Source organism: Eleutherodactylus coqui, chromosome 9, assembly GCF_035609145.1.
Source record: "Eleutherodactylus coqui strain aEleCoq1 chromosome 9, aEleCoq1.hap1, whole genome shotgun sequence".
Taxonomy (NCBI): Eukaryota; Metazoa; Chordata; class Amphibia; order Anura; family Eleutherodactylidae; genus Eleutherodactylus; species Eleutherodactylus coqui.
The window spans coordinates 128,961,677-128,977,254 of NC_089845.1; positions in this window are offsets into that span (position 1 = coordinate 128,961,677).

Genomic DNA, 15,578 nt, shown 5'->3' on the forward strand with positions numbered 1-15,578 from the left:
ATAATGTGTTGTGGCCCTGCTGTGTGTCACAGAACTGCAGTGTTATTAACTGCAGCAGAGCGGTGATTTCCCAGCCAGGAAATAAATTGGCGCAAGCCTGCAGGCCAAATAGAATTTTTGTGCCCTTTTTTTTAAAAGGAAAGGCCCACTGACTATATTCAATCAATAATGTGTTGTGGCCCTGCTGTGTGTCACAGAACTGCAGTGCTATTAACTGCAGCAGAGCGGTGATTTCCCAGCCAGGAAATAAATTGGCGCAAGCCTGCTGTTAAACTTAGCTGGCTGCGTATGATTTTTTTTACCTTCTCCAACCAGCACACACGTACCCAGAACGCTGAGGACTGTCAGAGGCAGGCCAAATAGAATTTTTTTGCCCTTTTTTTTAAAAGGAAAGGCCCACTGACTATATTCAATCAATAATGTGTTGTGGCCCTGCTGTGTGTCACAGAACTGCAGTGCTATTAACTGCAGCAGAGCGGTGATTTCCCAGCCAGGAAATAAATTGGCGCAAGCCTGCTGTGAAACTTAGCTGGCTGCGTATGATTTTTTTTACCTTCTCCAACCAGCACACTCGTACCCAGAACGCTGAGGACTGTCAGAGGCAGGCCAAATAGAATTTTTTTGCCCTTTTTTTAAAAAGGAAAGGCCCACTGACTATATTCAATCAATAATGTGTTGTGGCCCTGCTGTGTGTCACAGAACTGCAGTGTTATTAACTGCAGCAGAGCGGTGATTTCCCAGCCAGGAAATAAATTGGCGCAAGCCTGCAGGCCAAATAGAATTTTTGCCCTTTTTTTTTTTTAAAGGAAAGGCCCACTGCATATATTCAATCAATAAAATATGTCTTCTGGCCCTGCCTACACAATTCTGTCCCTGGAGTATTTATTACTGCAGGGCGCAATGCTCTGCACGGCCGATTTTGAAAAAAAAAAAATGTGCAACACTGCTAACAGCAGCCTCCACAGTACTGCACACTGTTAGATGTGGCCCTAAGAAGGACCGTTGGGGTTCTTGAAGCCTACACTAACTCCTAACACTCTCCCTGCCTAACCACCACTTCTGTCCCTGTAGTATTACTGCAGGGCGCAATGCTCTGCACGGCCGATTTGGGGAAAAAAAATGTGCAACACTGCTAACAGCAGCCTCCACACTACTGCACACTGTTAGATGTGGCCCTAAGAAGGACCGTTGGGGTTCTTGAAGCCTACGCTAACTCCTAACGCTCTCCCTACAGCAGCTCCAACACTATAGCACTGTCCCTCAGCTATCTCACAACGCATCTGAGGCGAGCCGCGGGAGGGGCCGACTTTTATACTCGGGTGACATCTGATCTCCCCAGCCACTCACAGCAGGGGGGTGGTATAGGGCTGGAACATCACAGGGGGAAGTTGTAATGCCTTCCCTGTCTTTCAATTGGCCAGAAAAGCGCGCTAATGTCTCAGAGAGGAAAGTGAAAGTAACCCTAACATCACGTGGTGCTCGTTACGAGTAACGAGCATCCCGAACACCCTAATATTCGCCCGAGCATCAAGCTCGGACGAGTACGTTCGCTCATCTCTAGTACTCGTCCGAGCTTGATGCTCGTTCGAGTATTAGCGTGTTCGAGATGCTCGTTACTCGAGGCGAGCACCACGCGATGTTCGAGTTACTTTCACTTTCATCTCTGAGACATTAGCGCGCTTTTCTGGCCAATAGAAAGACAGGGAAGGCATTACAACTTCCTCCTGTGACGTTCCAGCCCTATACCACCCCCCTGCAGTGAGTGGCTGGGGAGATCAGATGTCACCCGAGTATTTAAATCTGCCCCGCCCGCGGCTCGCCACAGATGCATTCTGACATAGATCAGGGAAAGTGCTACTGATGCTGCTGCTGCTATAGGGAGAGCGTTAGGAGTTATCTTAGGCTTCAAGAACCCCAACGGTCCTTCTTAGGGCCACATCTGACCGTGTGCAGTACTGTTGAGGCTGCTTTTAGCAGTGTTGCACTTTTTTTTTTTTTTTGTATATCGGGCATGCAGAGCATTGCGTCCTCAGTCTGCAGTCATTGTACATAGTATAGGGCCAGTACTGGTGAGGCAGGGAAAGAGATATACTGTCTATATAGGCAGTGGGCTTTTTCAAACAAATTTGGGAAAAATACTATATTTGGGCTGCCTGTGACCGTCTTCAGTCTACTGCGTGTCTGCTGGGGGTAATAGTCCTAATTAATACGCAGCTAAGTGTTACAGCAGGCTTGCGCAAAAGTGTTTCCTGGCTCTGCGTTGCCCGTTACATCATCACCGTCATCCCGTCCAGAGGGAAACAGTCTGCAGTAATTTTACATAGTATAGGGCCAGTACTGGTGAGGCAGGAACAGTGGGAAAGGTGAAAGAGATATACTGTCTATATAGGCAGTGGGCTTTTTCAAACAAATTTGGGAAAAATACTATATTTGGGCTGCCTGTGACCGTCTTCAGTCTACTGCGTGTCTGCTGGGGGTAGTAGTCCTAATTAATACGCAGCTAAGTGTTACAGCAGGCTTGCACAAAATTGTTTCCTGGCTCTGCGTTGCCCGTTACATTACCGCCGTCATCCCGTCCACAGGGAAACAGTATACATATATACGCTGCCTACAGTGTCTGTCTGCTGTCTCAGCTCAGCCTTTCAAAAAATAGAAGCAAAATACTTAAGGCCTACTAGTGGCGTTTGGCCACTTGACTGCTTCAGCGCTGTGAATTCCACTAGCTGAGTCATACGCACCTACGTCTCACTACAGGCGTGCGCTAAATTGTTTCCTGGCTCTGCGTTGCCCGTTAAATCACCGCCGTCATCCCGTCCACAGGGAAACAGTATACATATATACGCTGCCTACAGTATCTGTCTGCTGTCTCAGCTCAGCCTTTCAAAAAATAGAAGCAAAATACTTAAGGCCTACTAGTGGCGTTTGGCCACTTGACTGCTTCAGCTCTGTGAATTCCAATAGCTGAGTCATACGCACCTACGTCTCACTACAGGCATGCGCAAAATTGTTTCCTGGCTCTGCGTTGCCCGCTACATCACCGCCGTCATCCCGTCCACAGGGAAACAGTATACATATATACGCTGCCTACAGTGTCTGTCTGCTGTCTCAGCTCAGCCTTTCAAAAAATAGAAGCAAAATACTTAAGGCCTACTAGTGGCGTTTGGCCACTTGACTGCTTCAGCGCTGTGAATTCCAATAGCTGAGTCATACGCACCTACGTCTCACTACAGGCATGCGCAAAATTGTTTCCTGGCTCTGCGTTGCCCGCTACATCACCGCCGTCATCCCGTCCACAGGGAAACAGTATACATATATACGCTGCCTACAGTGTCTGTCTGCTGTCTCAGCTCAGCCTTTCAAAAAATAGAAGCAAAATACTTAAGGCCTACTAGTGGCGTTTGGCCACTTGACTGCTTCAGCGCTGTGAATTCCAATAGCTGAGTCATACGCACCTACGTCTCACTACAGGCATGCGCAAAATTGTTTCCTGGCTCTGCGTTGCCCGTTACATCACCGCCGTCATCCCATCCACAGGGAAACAGTATACATATATACGCTGCCTACAGTGTCTGTCTGCTGTCTCAGCTCAGCCTTTCAAAAAATAGAAGCAAAATACTTAAGGCCTACTAGTGGCGTTTGGCCACTTGACTGCTTCAGCGCTGTGAATTCCACTAGCTGAGTCATACGCACCTACGTCTCACTACAGGCGTGCGCTAAATTGTTTCCTGGCTCTGCGTTGCCCGTTAAATCACCGCCGTCATCCCGTCCACAGGGAAACAGTATACATATATACGCTGCCTACAGTATCTGTCTGCTGTCTCAGCTCAGCCTTTCAAAAAAAAGAAGCAAAATACTTAAGGCCTACTAGTGGCCTTTGGACACTTGACTGCTTCAGCGCTGTGAATTCCAATAGCTCAGTCATACGCACCTACGTCTCACTACAGGCTTGCGCAAAATTCTTTCCTGGCTCTGCTGTGCGTTCCGTAAGCGAAGTCAGCCTCCAACCACAGGCCAATAAGCGGCACATTTAATTACAGCGTTCTGTTTCTGCACTACTGGTAATACACCATGCTAAGGGGTAGGGGTAGGCCTAGAGGACGTGGACGCGGGCGAGGACGCGGAGGCCCAAGTCAGGGTGTGGGCACAGGCTGAGCTCCTGATCCAGGTGTATGGCAGCCGACTGCTGCGGGATTAGGAGAGAGGCACGTTTCTGGAGTCCCCAGATTAATCTCACAATTAATGGGTCCACGCGGTAGACCTTTATTAGAAAATGAGCAGTGTGAGCAGGTCCTGTCGTGGATGGCAGAAAGTGCATCCAGCAATCTATCGACCACCCAGACTTCTATGCCGTCCAGTGCTGCAACTCTGAATCCTCTGGCTGCTGCTCCTCCTTCCTCCCAGCCTCCTCACTCCATTACAATGACACATTCTGAGGAGCAGGCAGACTCCCAGGAACTGTTCTCGGGCCCCTGCCCAGAATGGGCAGCAATGGTTCCTATCCCACCGGAGGAGTTTGTCGTGACCGATGCCCATCCTTTGGAAAGTTCCCGGGGTCCGGGGGATGAGGCTGGGGCCTTCCGGCAACTGTCTCAAGAGCTTTCAGTGGGTGAGGAGGACGACGACGATGAGACACAGTTGTCTATCACTCAGGTAGTAGTAATTGCAGTAAGTCCGAGGGAGGAGCGCACAGAGGATTCGGAGGAAAAGCAGCAGGACGATGAGGTGACTGACCCCACCTGGTTTGCTAAGCCTGCTGAGGACAGGTCTTCAGAGGGGGAGGCAAGTGCAGCAGCAGGACAGGTTGGAAGAGGCACTGCGGTGGCCAGGGGTAGAGGCAGGGCCAGACCGAATAATCCACCAGCTGTTTCCCAAAGCGCCCCCTCGCGCCATGCCACCCTGCAGAGGCCGAGGAGCTCAAAGGTCTGGAAGTTTTTCACTGAGAGTGCAGACGACCGACGAACAGTGGTGTGCAACCTTTGTTGCGCCAAGATCAGCCGGGGAGCAACCACCACCAGCCTCACCACCACCAGCATGCGCAGGCATATGATGGCCAAGCACCCCACAAGGTGGGACGAAGGCCGTTCACCGCCTCCGGTTTGCACCACTGCCTCTCCCCCTGTGCCCCAACCTGCCACTGAGATCCAACCCCCCTCTCAGGACACAGGCACAACCGTCTCCTGGCCTGCACCCACACCCTCACCTCCGCTGTCCTCGGCCCCATCCACCAATGTCTCTCAGCGCACCGTCCAGCCGTCGCTAGCACAAGTGTTTGAGCGCAAGCGCAAGTACGCTGCCACTCACCCGCACGCTCAAGCGTTAAACGTGCACATAGCCAAATTGATCAGCCTGGAGATGCTGCCGTATAGGCTTGTGGCAACGGAGGCTTTCAAAAACATGATGGCGACGGCCCCGCGCTATTTGGTTCCCAGTCGCCACTACTTTTCCCGATGTGCCGTCCCAGCCCTGCACGACCACGTCTCCCGCAACATTGTACGCGCCCTCACCAACGCTGTTACTGCCAAGGTCCACTTAACAGAGGACACGAGGACAAGCACAGGCGGGCAGGGCCACTATATCTCCCTGACATTGGGTGAATTTAGTGGAGGCTGGGACCGAGTCAGAGCCTGGGACCGCTCACGTCCTACCCACCCCCAGAATTGCGGGCCCCAGCTCTGTGCTGGTATCTGCGGCGGTGTATGCTTCCTCCACTAAACCACCCTCCTCCTACGCAACCTCTGTCTCGCAATCAAGATGTGTCAGCAGCAGCACGTCGCCAGCAGTCGGTGTCGCGCGGCGTGGCAGCACAGCGGTGGCCAAGCGTCAGCAGGCCATGCTGAAACTACTCAGCTTAGGAGAGAAGAGGCACACGGCCCACGAACTGCTGCAGGGTCTGACAGAGCAGACCGACCGCTGGCTTTCGCCGCTGAGCCTCCAACCAGGCATGGTCGTGTGTGACAACGGCCGTAACCTGGTGGCGGCTCTGCAGATCGGCAGCCTCACGCACGTGCCATGCCTGTCCCACATCTTTAATTTGGTGGCCTGAGGAGGAGGAGGAGAAGGAGGAGGATCCTGAAAGTGATCTTCCTAGTGAGGACAGTCATGTGTTGCATACAGGTACCCTGGCACACATGGCTGTCTTCATGTTAGGATGCTTTTCTCGTGACCCTCGCGTTACACGCATTCTGGCCACTACGGATTACTGAGTGTACAAACTGCTCGACCCACGGTATAAGCAGAACCTTTCCACTCTCATACCCGAAGAGGAAAGGGGTTCGAGAGTGATGCTATACCACAGGACCCTGGCGGACAAACTGATGGTAAAATTCCCATCCGACAGCGCTAGTGGCAGAAGGTGCAGTTCCGAGGGCCAGGTAGCAGGGGAGGCGCGGACATCAGGCAGCATGTACAGCACTGGCAGGGGAACACTCTCCAAGGCCTTTGACAGCTTTATGGCTCCCCAGCAAGACTGTGTCACCGCTCCCCAGTCAAGGCTGAGTCGGGGGGAGCACTGTAAAAGGATGGTGAGGGAGTACGTAGCCGATCGCACGACCGTCCTCCATGACGCCTCTGCCCCCTACAACTACTGGGTGTCGAAGCTGGACACGTGGCCTGAACTCGCGCTGTATGCCCTGGAGGTGCTTGCTTGTCCTGCGGCTAGCGTTTTGTCAGAGAGGGTGTTTAGTGCGGCTGGGGGAATCATCACGGATAAGCGCACCCGCCTGTCAACCGACAGTGCCGACAGGCTTACAATCATAAAGATGAACAAAGCCTGGATTTCCTCAGACTTCTCTTCTCCACCAGCGGACAGCAGCGATACCTAAACAATACGTAGGCTGCACCCGCAGATGGAAGCATCGTACTCTATCACCATAAAAAACGGGGACCTTTTAGCTTCATCAATCTGTGTATTATATTCATCCTCCTCCTCCTGCTCCTCCTCCTGAAACCTCACGTAATCACGCCGAACGGGCAATTTTTCTGAGGCCCACAAGGCTCAGTCATATAACTTTTGTAAACAATGTTTATACGTTTCAATTCTCAATTCAATATAGCATTGAAACTTGCACCTGAACCAATTTTTATTTTAACTGGGCCGCCTACAGGCCTAGTTACAAATTAAGCCACATTAACCAAAGCGATTAATGGGTTTCACCTGCCCTCTGGGCTGGGCATGGGCAATTTTTCTGAAGTACATTTGTACTGTTGGTACACCAATTTTTTTGGGCCCTCGCCTACATTGTAATCCTAGTAATTTTTAGCCCACCTGCATTAAAGCTGACGTTACCTCAGCTGTGCTGGGCACTGCAATGGGATATATTTATGTACCGCCGGTGGGTTCCAGGGAGCCACCCATGCTGTCGGTCCACACGGAGTTGTAACTGCATGTCTCCACTTCTAAAGAACCCCAGTCTGACTGGGGCATGCAGTGTGGGCCGAAGCCCACCTGCATTAAACCTGACGTTACCTCAGCTGTGCTGGGCACTGCAATGGGATTTATTTATGTACCGCCGGTGGGTTCCAGGGAGCCACCCATGCTGTCGGTCCACACGGAGTTGTAACTGCATGTGTCCACTTCTAAAGAACCCCAGTCTGACTGGGGCATGCAGTGTGGGCCAAAGACCACTTGCATTTAATCGGACGTTATCTCAGCTGTGATGGGCAATGCAATGGGATATATTAATGTACCGCCTGTGGCTTCGTCGGACCCACCCATGCTGTCGGTCCACATGGAGTTGTAACTGCATGTGTCCACTTCTAAAGAACCCCAGTCTGACTGGGGCATGCAGTGTGGGCCGAAGCCCACCTGTATTAAACCTGACGTTACCTCAGCTGTGATGGGCACTGCAATGGGATTTATTTATGTACCGCCGGTGGGTTCCAGGGAGCCACCCATGCTGTGGGTCCACAGGGACTTCACATTAGGGATTTGTACCTGCCAGTGTCTATGTATTAAAAACCCCGGTCAGACTGGGGCATGCACTGTGGGCTGAAGACCACCTGCATTAAACCTGACGTTACCTCAGCTGTGATGGGCACTGCAATGGGATTTATTTATGTACCGCCGGTGGGTTCCAGGGAGCCACCCATGCTGTGGGTCCACAGGGACTTCACATTAGGGATTTGTACCTGCCAGTGTCTATGTATTAAAAACCCCGGTCAGACTGGGGCATGCAGTGTGGGCCGAAGACCACCTGCATTAAACCTGACGTTACCTTAGCTGTGATGGGCACTGCAATGGGATATATTTATGTACCGCCAGTGGGTTCCAGGGAGCCACCCATGCTGTCGGTCCACACGGAGTTGTAACTGCATGTGTCCACTTCAAAAGAACCCCAGTCTGACTGGGGCATGCAGTGTGGGCCGAAGCCTACCTGCATTAAACCTGACATTACCTCAGCTGTGCTGGGCACTGCAATGGGATATATTTATGTACCGCCAGTGGGTTCCAGGGACCCACCCATGCTGTCGGTCCACACGGAGTTGTAACTGCATGTGTCCACTTCTAAAGAACCCCAGTCTGACTGGGGCATGCAGTGTGGGCCGAAGCCCACCTGCATTAAACCTGACGTTAGCTTTGCTGTCCAGGGCTCTGCAATGGGATATATTTATGTACTGTCGGTGGGTTCCAGGGACCCACCCATGCTGTGGGTGCACACGGAATTCCCATTGCGGAGTTGTACCTGCCTGTGACTATATATAAAAACCCCGGTCTGACTGGGGCATGCGACACCTTGACAGAATGAATAGTGTGTGGCACATGGGTTCCCCATTGCTATGCCCACGTGTGCAGCTCCTGATGGAGGTGGCACAGGATTGGATTTCTCATTGCTTCTGTACAGCATTATGGGCTATCGCCCCGCCCCTTTTAAAGAGGGTCGCTGCCTGGCCGTGCCAACCCTCTGCAGTGTGTGCCTGCAGTTCCTCCTCATGGCAGACGCGCTTATAAATAGACATGAGGGGGGTGTGGCATGAGGGCAGCTGAAGGCTGCGCAGGGACACTTTGGTGTGCGCTGTGGACACTGGGTCGTTAGGGGGTGGGGGGTGGGCAGCATGTAACCCAGGAGAAGTGGCAGCGGAGTGTCATGCAGGCCGTGATTGTGCTTTGTTGGAGGTAGTGTTGTGCTTAGCTAAGGTATGCATTGCTTATGAGGGTTTTTCAGAAGTAAAAATTGTTGGGAGGGGGGGGGGCACTCTTGCCGCTATTGTGGCTTAATAGTGGGACCTGGGAACTTGAGATGCAGCCCAACATGTAGCCCCTCGCCTGCCCCATTCGTTGCTGTGTCGTTCCCATCACTTTCTTGAATTGCCCAGATTTTCACAAATGGAAACCTTAGCGAGCATCGGCAATATACAAAAATGCTCGAGTCGCCCATTGACTTCAACGGGGTCCGTTACCCGAAACGAACCCTCAAGCATCGTGAAAATTTTGTCTCGAGTAACGAGCACCCGAGCATTTTGGTGCTCGCTCATCTCTAATTGTAATGTCTGTGCAGATATTTTCAAGGTCCTCTACTTGATGTCCTAACTATTGGACTTCTAATTTTGTCAGCTAGCTTGGATAAGACCAGTTTTATAGCTCACGCAAGAGCTTTGTTCAGGAACTCCTTTGAAATATTTGTCTGGGAAAGGTTACTTTGCTTGACCTCAGTATTACTTTCCATATCTAAGTCATCCTGATTTTCTTCTTCCGTAATAAGAGATGAGGACTTTTTGTTGGTTCCCGCAGAGGAATGGGCATTCCTCTGTTTTAGAAAGCGTTGTACGTCTGCTTGGTTTTTCGATCAAGTCTGCGTCCCAGATGGGTGACTGGCTCGATCGCTCTGAATTTTTACCATATCGTTGCTAAGTGTAGAAAAAAATTGCTCTCTAAAACTTAGCCCTCTGATGTCAGGATCTTGTCTTACCTTCTGGAGGAGGGCTTCTAATGCGAGAATAAAAAGGGTAGGGGAGAGTGGGCACCCCAGATGGGTTCCATTTCTAATATCAAATGGTGAGGACAGTATGTCATTAATTTTGAGCTTAGCATAGAAGGAAAAGATGGCGGAGACAAACTTGACAGGGACCTTAAATTGTAACTGAACCTTTTGCATATGTAACTAATCCACCCTGTTGAATACCTTTTTGGCATCTGTTCCCACTAACGCTAGGGGAATTTTGTGAGTTTGTGCATAGCGAATTGCATGTAGTAATCGAAGAAAGCATGAGCTTTCTTTATTAACGGAAACATAAACTTACTCCCTCGGTTGCCCTGCGCATAGACCACCTGTTTGAGAAACATGTTTCTTGTTAAATTTGGATTCAAGGTATTGCCTCAGATCCCTTCTCAACGAGGTTAGTTTCTCCAGGTTATCCTTAGTTTGGGAAAGTTTCACCGCCTGCTTAAGTTTAGCCCACAGTGGAATCCAAGCCTGCCCGTGGCCAAGAACCCTGCGTACCTCTCCAGTTTTTCCTTTTTCTGTAATGCAGATGTGTGCAGAAGTGCCGGTCAACGCACATGCGCAGTACAGGTTTTTTTTTAAATTTCTGCTTTCCTGCGGAATATGTGGACCAGATCAGATGGCTTCCATTGACTTCAAAGGAAGCCGTCCGCACGGAATCCGTCCTATAATGGAGCATGCTGCGATTTGTCTTACCCGCTGTGGAATATTGACACGTACCATGGACCTATGGTGCACGCATGTTTTGCAGGTGTGTGCATTTGCACGCCTATAAAACACAGACATGTTAACACACCATAGGGAACCAATTGTTTTAATAGACACGTGGTTTTGTGCGCACAATTGTACGCACATAAACACGCTCGTCTGAATTTACCCTAAGCAAACACATATTGAAGCCCACTAACAGTTTCTGTTATCCCAACCATCCCTGGCCACCTTGTACAGCTGGGTTAGGGGGGAAAGGGGGCAAAAATAGAAAATAGGTGCCGGTTCTAGAAGTGGCTTTTATGGCAAGTCCTGTGAATATGCTTTAAAAGTCTGAGATGGGAATACCCCTTTATGTATAATTTTCTGTTTGTTGCCATATACACCAAGTCGCACATATATTATACACCGAGGTTTATTCTTACAATTATGTACAGTATATAGTACATGACACACTTATCAACCACATACAATACAACTAAGCTAAATATATCAGTAACAAATGTGCTGGAAGAATCAGACAACTAACTATATGAAAACAGTAATAGAGAAAGACTGAATAGTCATCGCTAGTATTGAATACATGAAAATCTTACAAAACAACTCCCAATTCCACAATAAAAGTAAGTATATCCTATAATTTGTGATTGGTTTAGCAAGGGAAAGGGACTGATATAATGAGAACTAGGCAGATAAAAGTAAAAGCTACTATAGAAATATTCAAATTATCATGAAGTATTATTAACAAAGTAGATTAGAGATAAATGAAAAGGATATAGACTTTGCAGACTGGTCATCTGTGGAGCTGGACAACTTCCTAAGGGTTATTGCAGTCTTGGTGAGTCAAGGCCTTTGTACACCATATGCCATAGTACATAAACAGCTGAATAGCCTGTGGTATGCTATGTGCACTGAAAAACAGAGATTGGCTGACTGCACAATCTACCTCACAGCCAGCCAAATCCACCAACACCTGCAGAGTTGTGCTGATGGCAGTGCCAGCACCAATATCCAAGATGAGAGGTGGTAGGGTTGGAGCTCTTTTACTTATAGGTTATTATCCCTTATAAGAAATAAGGTGAGGTGCTACCTGTCTACTTACATCAACCATATGCATGGAGCGTACCACAGACTGAGAGGAGAAAGAGAAAATTGAGGGCTTGATTAGCGCAACTCTCCCAAAAATACTTCAATGAGTTTTAAACTCAGTTCTTTATTAATAGATTACAGAAGAGCCAATATCAATGCATTTCGGGGATGCACCACTTCTTCAGAAAGGACTAAAAGAGCAATAAATATAGTCATACAAGTAAGAATTAGGTAGAAGAATGATAAAACAGTGAAAGAAAAAAAAGACAAAACAAAAATTACATATCTCTTTAGATCTATAGATAATAAATGGATATAAAAGAAAATCCATAATGTTATTCATTTTTATTCATCTAACTTGTATGACTATATTCAGTGTTCCTTATTTTTTAAAAAGGCGTGTATCCCCAAAACGTGTTAATATTGGCTGTTTTGCAATCTATTAATGAAAAAGAAGTGGGTTTGTAACTCATTGAAATTTTTGGGGGGAGAGATGCATCAATCATTCCATAATTTTATCTTTCTTCTCTCAATCTTAACATCAATATGACCGGAGCATGTGCTAACACTACCTGACATTGCAGGTCATATATCTACTTTCACAAAAAATAATTTTGTTCCCGGAAACCAGAGGGTTGCTTTAATAAATATATATCACTATATTACTGGTTCTCACCCTTAAAACATGAGTAATGGTTCAGTAGCTTTTCCAACGTCTTCTCCAGTTTTTTGTTCCCTTTATAAAAAAATAAGAAGAACATGTGTGACTTACAGAAATAAGAAAACCAAATAGGGAAATCAAAATCTTTTCACCAAAAGCTATTACAAATATAGAAGTGAATGTAAGAATATTTGCATCCAGTAAAGAGGTGATTGTTTTAATCTCACGAATATGAGCCTCCATGTTAGGAGATCCGGATCCCTCAGTATTCTCTTGAATTCTTTTCATGTCTTTGAACAGAGAGATGAGGATGGTCAATGCCGATACCGAGCAGAGGAAGGTTCACAAGACATAAATGGCCAGAATGATCAATAATGACCAAGAACATCTTGCAGGCATCTTCACTGGTACAACTTTGGATGTTGTATTTGACAGACAATCATGATTTTTTTCCAGCACAGGATGAAGATTCAGGAAGAAGCATCCTAGGAGAAAAGGGATAATAATCCAAGAAAACAATTTAGGAAAGCTTCTCTGAAGACAAATATACAAGCTGTGGTTAATATTGACAATCTTTAGACAGAAATGTATACTAAGGAGGGCAGAAAACAATAAGGTGCTCATGCTCAAGTATAATGAAATGAATACACCGATCATAAAATACTCTTTACTGATCAACTGATAATGATTCTGTAGAAAGGCTTTCAGAAAACCATGCAGAATATTTACAATACTAATGCCAGATATGAGCAGATTACTTAATAGAAGTTTTCTGTTCTTGAAGAAATCTATAATATGCACAGCAATAATAAAGAAGTTTGTTGGAAATGAGATGATCAAAGTCACGAAATGGAGAGAATTGAAAGTATCCATTAGAATAGTCATCTTTCCCATAATCAGGTACAGGAGCAGGTTTAGAAATGTTCCTCATACAGAACTCCATGCCTTTTATTGGCTATGAGAATACATGATACTATTATTAGCTCAATGATATCAAATGCAAATTGAACTTGAACACAACATGAGATACTTTTGTGTGTTTTGCAAATATATTCATATATATAACTCCGAATTATATATATATATATATATATATATATATATATATATAACTCCGAATTATAATTATATATTGAATTATATTCAAATATAACTCCGTCTGCCGGGACAAGGTGAGTATATGTATTTTTTTTAGTTTTTACACATTTTTGGATGATTTTCAGGGAAGGGCTTATATTTTTAAGCCCTGAATGACAGCTGAGAGCTGCCCATGATTGGTCCCTGCGGTGAGCCAATCAGAGGCAGCACTCACTCACCCATTCATGAATTCATGAATGGGTGAGTGAGAGCTGCTTCTGATTGGTGAGGGCTGTGACCCATCAGAGGCAGCTCATTCAGCAGGCGGGAATTTTAAATCCCCGGCTGCTGAATACTACTCACAGCAGTTCAGGAGAACTGCCGGCCGGCCGCGGCTGAACTCCGTCTGCCGGGACAAGGTGAGTATATATATTTTTTTACTTTTTACACATTTTTGGATGATTTTCAGGGAAGGGCTTATATTTTTAAGCTCTTCCCGAAAATTCATCCTGAGATCGCCCGCAGCCCATTGCTTTCAATGGAACTGGCTGTATTGCTGGCTCCATTGAATTCAATGCGCTGGACAGCGCTGCACTGCTCCGGCCCGTTTCTAATGAAACGCGGCTAGAAGCATATTTTTATGGCCGATTTCTCGGCCCCGGTCACGCGATTTGCGGATGCGCCTCCGTCATGCGATCCGCAAATCGCGGCAAAAAACGCCCGTGTGACCGAGGCCTCAGTAAGTAAAATTTTTCCTACTTTATCTGAGTGCTTTCGTATAGGCCATCCTGAACGTGGGATATTTTAGAAAGGGAATAAGAAAAAAGGGCAAATACATAACTGATCAGCACCATCCAGCAAGAAGGGTTGGCATTTATATACAGCAGAAAGATTCTGATTGGCTGGCTGAAAAACTCTACATAATCATCCAGCCAAATCAACCATACCTACAGCTGTGTGCTCCTGGAAACCAACAGAACCACAGGTCCCAGGAACACAGCATGACAAGCAGCCTGGGGGTTGTGGTCCCTAGTAGTGGCAGAATTTTGCAAACTTCCTGCTCTAACTCATGTTGCCACCTCTTAATCAGAGGAGCAGTTCCTTTTTATCTTCCAGAACTGCCTGTGCAGAACATTTATTTTCCATCTCCTAGCATGACAACTAGAAAAGTCCAGGTATACCTGTTTGAATCAACTTGTTTATATTAAGTTTTTATGTGTATCTGCCTGAGTCTTGTCCTGTCTGTTCCCTAGGATGTTGGTCAAACACAGGAGTCCTATCTGTTCTCCCCTTATCTGAAGGTTTGCCAGTCACTAGAGTAAAGTCCTGTCTGTTTCCTCCTTCCGAAGGTGGTTGGACGTGTGAGTCTGTTCCCTCCATCTGAAAGTTTGCTAGATACCTGAGTCTTGTCCTGTCTGTTTCCCCTCCACCCATATAGTTGTTGGATGCCAGAATTCTGATCCTAGTCTGAAGTGTTTGGTGTTGTAGCAGACTTCAATCAGCTATGTTCCTTTGCCTAGCCTTGTTAACATTTAGATCTCCTTTGTGTATATCTTTTCCTATCCTCTATCTAGGGAGAGGCTTAATTTCTTTGGTTCAAGATGTGGGGCTGTCCATATTGGAACAATTACCCTGGTTTTAGGCAGGGTCCACCTAGCAACAATTAGTTAGGGATAGTGTTCGAAAAAGTGGAAATGCAGTTCTCAAAAAGCGAGGTGAATCAACATTCTGTTGGAATAATATAGATCTGGTTCATAATTACATGAAAAGGTCACCATATGGCAGGTTATAGGCTTTTAAGTTCAGAGTAAAAAAAAAGCTTACTGAACATGTAGAGAACAAAATAGTAGAACTCACAACCTCCCATAACAACTTTATAGATGTGCACTATGCCCTAAAAGAGCAGGTCTCATCTATGCAGAACAAGATGGCTGACCTTGCAGATAGGAGCAGGAGGAACAATGTTAAGTTCCGGGGTATCCCTGAGAATATTCCCCAATCCGGATTAAATGACTTTCTAATAAAGTTAATGTCGGCACTACTACCTAAATGCTCTAAACGAGACTGCACAATTGACAAAGCCCACAGACTTCCCAAACTGAGAT